This window comes from Galeopterus variegatus, unplaced genomic scaffold (genome assembly GCF_000696425.1).
Source record: "Galeopterus variegatus unplaced genomic scaffold, G_variegatus-3.0.2 Scaffold919, whole genome shotgun sequence".
NCBI classification, from domain to species: domain Eukaryota; kingdom Metazoa; phylum Chordata; class Mammalia; order Dermoptera; family Cynocephalidae; genus Galeopterus; species Galeopterus variegatus.
Genome location: NW_007727030.1, coordinates 126,801 through 133,612, shown reverse-complemented (window position 1 = coordinate 133,612; position 6,812 = coordinate 126,801).

The window sequence follows — 6,812 nt, the reverse complement described above, 5'->3', positions numbered from 1 at the left end:
TGTCCCTAACCACTGAGCCTCTAAAAACTTTACTGAAGTGGCAGGTCCCTGAAACCTCAAAAGGTTTATCTTCTACACTGAAGGATTGCCACCTATAACTGTGGAGGAATGGACCAATAGACTTTGAACATTCAGGGATGTCCACAGAGCCAAAATCCTCTGGGGTCATCTACCCAAATGTTTCCATCCCAGGTTTTCCCAACCACAGCCCATAAGAGACCTACTTTGGCTGAGTGTCTATCTCTGGAGCTGGTGGGACTCTAACTTATCAAGTCCTGAGTCTGTTCTTCAGCTGTTCACTATTCCAGTGCGGGAGATAAGAGCTTTTTTTTTTAAGCTAACAAAGAAGCTCTGGCTTTCCTGCTTAGCATTTGTTTGTTAATGGCAAAAAAGGAAAAAAAAAAAAAAAAAAAAGAAGTGATCAATCAGTGACTCCAGAGCCTTGTATATTTCATTTAAAAAAAAAAAAAACGTATCTGTAAAGTGGACTTTAAGAATTATAGAAAATTTTGAGTTGAAATAACTTTATTTTCAATATAAAAAGAATTTTTCCTGTATATTCAAAAATCTATAATAAATTTTGTCCCTATCCCATTAACACTACATTGTTTTAAATAGTTAGCTATTCATTGTAAACCCTTGAGGGCAGCTATCATGTCTAATTCATCTCTTCTCTAACCAACTAGAAAAAGGCCTGAATGTCATATGTACTTAATTTATATATGCTGAGGGCTGAGCCAAATAGGGAAAGTCAAAAAATTCAGTTAATTTTTCTGCTAATTCTCCAGTTATTCTGATGTAACAAACTAGAATGCTGGAGAGGAAAACACTTCCTCTTCTTTATTCCAGCATGCCAAATAGGGAAAGTCAAAAAATTCAGTTAATTTTTCTGCTAATTCTCCAGTTATTCTGATATAACAAACTAGAATGCTGGAGAGGAAAACACTTCCTCTTCTTTATTCCAGCATACACACATCATAATGGAAATGTAGCCCTCTCAGAAGCCTTCAACGTCTTCTATTTCTTGATAACCTACAGTTTTTTAACTAGCTTTTTTGTTGACTAAAAGACAGGTGTGAATTATGAGAAGCAACAGGGAGATCTCATTCAAGGCACACATCTCCTGAATTTCCTCGCTATGCAGAGAGACGGCCAATCAGAAGCATAAATGTAAGAAGTACATGTGTTTGGGGGAACAGATCATGAAAGGTAACTTCAGAAAACATGACCCTGACAGTGGCCTTCACAGTCTACATTGTGGTGAAGAGCACAGGCCCTGGAGACAGACCAGCCTTGGTTTGAATCCTGTCTGTAACACCGAGCTGTGTGACCTTGAACAAGTTATTTAACCTCTCTAACCACGGTTTCCTTGTGTGTAAAACAGAGATAATAATAGTGTTGTTGTGAGAATTAAAAGGAAGAGCAAATGTAAAGCACTTAGCACATGGCCAACACATGATAAATACTCATTAAACAGGAATTTCTACTCATTATTATTTTACTATGCTTCGTGTGTCTGAGCCGAATGATAACAGCAACATCGGGAATTCACAGGTTTAATCGGTCTTTGCATTCCCACAGCACCTTTCATCTCAGAGGACCAAAGTCCTAGAAAATATTAACTCTTGTCTTTTTTATTTATACTAGTGAAGGCAGGAGTATGTACAATTGCCTAGTTGTTAAAAAGAACTATGGTATAGAGAGCTAACTCCACATGCAAAAAGTCATAGAGAAAACCTTAACAGAGTCTAGATCTCTCATCATCTAGGATTTCTGTTTAATTGGAGCAGATTATTTGTTTCCAGTGGCTAAAAATTATTTATTGGCAATGTAAGTCAATACTGCTGATATATTACTCTTTCGTGCAATGTTTGTTTTTTAAAACTGCTCTCAAATTTTCTAAATGTGAATTTAAAAGTCTGTCAGTCTATGTGCTGATAACACAAAACAGATTGTAAATGTAACAGGATGCAATCAAGTCAAACAAATCCAATGAGAGCGCCAGAAGGCTTAATATTAGGACTGCTCCTGTTCACAGGCTTTGCTAATGACAGAACAATTGTTTGTGCTGATTTGTAGCTGGCATTGATATGCAGACAGCAACACTTTCATCTAAAATCTAGCTCCAAATTTTTTTAATCCTGTCAATGAATTTGCTGTGTCTGCAAAGAGCAACTCCAAAGAACCTTTCTAAATAATGAGAAATGGGAATATTCAAGCACAGTCTTTAATTCTAAATCCAGAGTGATAGTTGAAATATACAATGAGTTTTTTCTTTGTCCTTGTTTTGTCATCTACTGGGATGCCTGAATCTTAACAACTTGCAGGAATTAGTAACTAAACACAGCTTTAAAATATTGGAATTGGTCGCTGTTGAAGGGAGGTAGGTGCTGAACTGCAAAAGGATATTCCAAGATTCCAAACTTATCTAACATTTCCTTCACAAAATAAAAAATGTAAATGTGCTCTGACTGCTGTTCACATTTACTGTGGTCACCAGTTTTTATCAAACAGCACCTGCCTCTCTATTCAGAGATGTCTGCGTGCGAGGATAAGTGCAAACAACAAAGGCTCCGACTGTGGCAGCGGCTGCATCATTTTCTTGGAACTTGCCATTATGTTTCAGGTCAGAGATTGAGGTTTGGTGCAGGGAACGGAGCTTTTAATATCAGGTGAATGGATTTTTACAAGAGGTTGGGAAGCTTTGGGTCTTAAAGAAAAAATGGCGCTTTAAAAATAGTTACATTTCTTTTGTACCGTAATTATCAATGCATGACGAATCATTTTTTATCCTATCCGTGTGGGCAAAAGGAAATATTCTGTACCCATCTCTGTGGGCTGGCTATTAGAATTCAAAATGTTCCTATATTTAATCAGTTTCTTGAGCATATATAATTTACCTAGAAAATTGATCCTGAAACATCACTTTTAAGGGAGGATGAAAAAATGGTATAAATTCATTAATTTGTTCAGGAAGTCATTGTCACATGTTTGCTGCTTAACCAGATAATGTTGAGTAAATTGGTGATTTTTCCATAATTCCTACTGGGAAAAGGTTCATGTTGTATAAGTAACCAAATGTCAGAAATAGGAATAATCAGCCTTGTTAAAAATAGAATGATAAAAATATGAAAGCATAGAACAATACCCTGAATTGAGCCCAGCTCTGACATTGATGGTGAGAGCCCAGGCAAATCACTTAATTCCCCTGAATTTCCTTTTCCTCATCTTTAAAATGGAAATGGTAAAATGTTTCCTTCTAGCACTGTTGTAAACAGGAAATGGGAAAATCTTTGTGAAATACCTTGCAAATGGTAAAACATTTTAAGAGCATCAGGAAGCAAAGGAGGAGAAAGGAATAATAATGGAAATAATAATTACAATATATAATAATCATCGTGACAATTATAATATTATTATATAACAATTATTATTACTGAAAATAGTAAATCCTGCTCAGAAGTGCTAAAAATTGGTAATGGTGCAGCTCAGACTATATCTTCTTATGCTCTGGACTGGAGGAAAAGGAGACACACAGATTTTATAATCCCATATGAAAAGGTGAAGTCTATTCTGATTGAAGTGGATTCCATACTATATTATCATATGTTCTTTGAAACAAATTTTGCAGACCTTGAATTAAAGTCACATCTTTCTGAGAGTCTTTTTCAAAAGCAAAGGGTAGGCTGATAGGGGATCATACTCCAAACAGCTTGCAGGGTTTCAAATGACCTTTGCCCAAGAACAGGGATTTCAAGTTAACTTGCCAATATCATGTTTCTCTCTCAATAGATCAGTCATCTACATTTTTGTGTAGCCTTACATGAAGTAATCAGTCAATGGCAAGCATACATTGTGATATCTCTGGTCAAAAAGACACAGCTTTCCATTGTTACAGGAACTAAAGATTTTTTAATAGCATCCTTAAAAAGTTGCAAGAATTATGGATGGGAAACTATGGTACATGTTTGCTTCTGAAAACAATATCCCAGGAAAATAAATACACATTTAACACTATATGCCCCATAAATACAACTTCCCACACTTACTCTCAGAGCGATAAGTTGTGTGCTGAGAAGTTAAGGCAGCTGGTGGTTACTTATGAAGAAGAGTCACTACACTTCCTCTAATAGTGGGAGAAAGATGCAACTTGAATATATAGGCTGCCAATTCTTCCTCCTTTGGTGGTTGAATATTGTGTCAGCTTAGATAAGCTGTAACTACAGTTCCCAGAATCCCCTTCCCTGCATAGTCCTGGGTTAGTGTTGGCCATAGGAGCATTTTGCATGAGATGTGGGAGGGGAAGTGAACAGCCCAGCCATTATGCTCAAAAGATCATGATTGCACAAGGCAAGGAGGGACAGACAAAGAGGTCTCAGCAGATTCCACTTTGGCCTGCTCCATCCCGATCAATTTCTCTACCTGTCTGCCTGCCCTGCTGACCAGTAGAAACACCAGGCTACCACCAAACCCACTGTATTAGCCACAAAGAACCAGCAACCTTCCCCAGACTTCTATCCTAGTGCCATTTCTAATTCCTCTCTAGTAGCTGGACATAACGGGCTTCTTGCAAACTCTAACTTACTTACCCACCCTAGAAGTGGTTTAAGTCATTTAAGTGCATTTGATATAAGCGGAAAATGTATCCTACAAAGTTCTACCAAAAGAAACTTGTCCTAACTCTTCCCTCTTTTAGTGTATAACCTTAACCTTCTTAAACCTCTATTTCAACCTTCAGAAGAAATGCTAAGAAATTCTGCCTTAGTCCTAGATGAAGAAAACAAAAAGGTCTCCCATGACAATTCTTAATCGTAAGTTAGTCTTCATGTAGATTTGGGGCTAGACTTCACTCTATGTGTGTAAATCATAAAAATCCCAAGCTGAGAATTTAAGTGGCCCATGGTTGTTAGTGCCTCCAAGGCATCTGAAAAGAGAAAATACTGACACTTTCCAAAGAAAAGGACCTCAAACCCAGGACACAAAGTATTTCAAAATAAAGTTCTAAGAAACATGAGCTCACAATAAGAAAGGGAAAAAAAATCACACAAGGAAACAACTACCATTAGGAAGAGTCAGCAGAAACAATAAATGACAAAATTCAAAGATTGTAAACATTGAATTTAAAAAAAAAATATTTATAGATTTCCTACTTTGTGCCAGACCTTGTTCCAGGTACCTGGGATCAGGTATATAAGTGACCAAAACTGAATTTCTGCCAGTTTAGTGATATCTGTTATCTATGTTTAAAATTTATAGAATGTTTCCATTTTTTAAAGAAAAACAGTCAAGAAGCCCAATAAATCACACCAGGATTAAAAACAAGAAAAAAAATGTTTTATTGAACAACAGATGAAATTAAGGGCAACATATTTTAAAACATTTGGTGTAGGTACCAATATCTATTAAAAGATGGAATGAAATTTTAATTTCCATGACATCATCACAAAGGGTGAGGCAAGTGAGGCACTTACTCTCAGGCACGGGCAGGGTTGGCCCATGCAGGAGTGAGACATCTCTTGCCTTACCTTGGTCCTGACCCTTCTAGACAAAAATCTCCATTTGTGGCCTAATACTTGGAATTACCTAATTGACTATTTAAAAAATAAGCTGATATTTTTATGAAACTTATATGTTTTTAATCTACCACATTGTGATCTAATTTACATTTTAATATAATGTACCCATTGTAAATGTTCACTCAATACAATACAATTTAACAATGTAACCACTACCACAATCAAGAAACAGAACATCTTCATCACTCCAAAAAGTTCCCTGTACTCCTTTGCTATTACCTGCCGCTAGGAACGAACCATGGCTTTGCTTTCTGCCATTACAGTTTAGATTTGACTCTTCGCAATTTTATATAAATGGAATCATACAGTATTTGTTTTTAAATAATAAAATAAGAAAACATATCTAAGACAACATTTCTCTAAAAATCAACACAATAGCTAGAGATATTCAACTGGGTGACCAAATCATAAATATAATCATCTTATGTCAAATTATTGGTGTACATGGCCACGCTACCAGACTCAAAGTGCCCAGTTTTGAAAAGAAAAAATAATCATATCATCATTTAGACATTTTTAAAACAAATTGAATATTAACTTAGTGTTTATGCATCTCATTTTTTTAATGGAGATGTGTATTACCTTTGAAAATTTTTGTAAACATACCAGCTAAATAAAGAGTTTTTTAAACATACTAGAAATCAAATACCATTGCCATTTTTAATGATAAATCCCCTGTGACACTTTCACAAACATCTGAGGATTTCAAACCACAGTTTGGGAAGGAAAGATTGATATGTGTTTACAGGCCACTCTTGGGTCACTAATGCATGCCACCAAAGAAAATTGTCTCTTGCCAGTTGCCCTCTTTGAAGTCTCTGCATTATTTTACACCATTTATCAGACCTCTTCTTCCTTTTAATCCTTGCATTTTTTTGTTTCAAACCAACATTGTATTATTGCTACTCCAACCTATTGAGCTGATCTCTCTCTCTACTTCATAAGCTTCTCTCCCTTCTCCATGGCCACAACAGAGGACTAAACCCTCTGCTTTTCTTCCCACTTCATGTTTTCCTTCATTTACTTAATCTGCTGCACTGATCCTGGGCCTGTTTCTCCTCTTATTCGTCTTGAAGGCTGCATTTCCCAGGGTCCTCTACCAGCTAGCTTCATTTAGTTAGACCAAATGGAGGCACTGGAGGAGAAAGGAGGTACTGGCTGGAGGCTCTGAGGGAAGGAAGAAGGATAAAGGATAGGGAAAACCAGGATATTTCTTTCCTACCATCTCTCCACCTT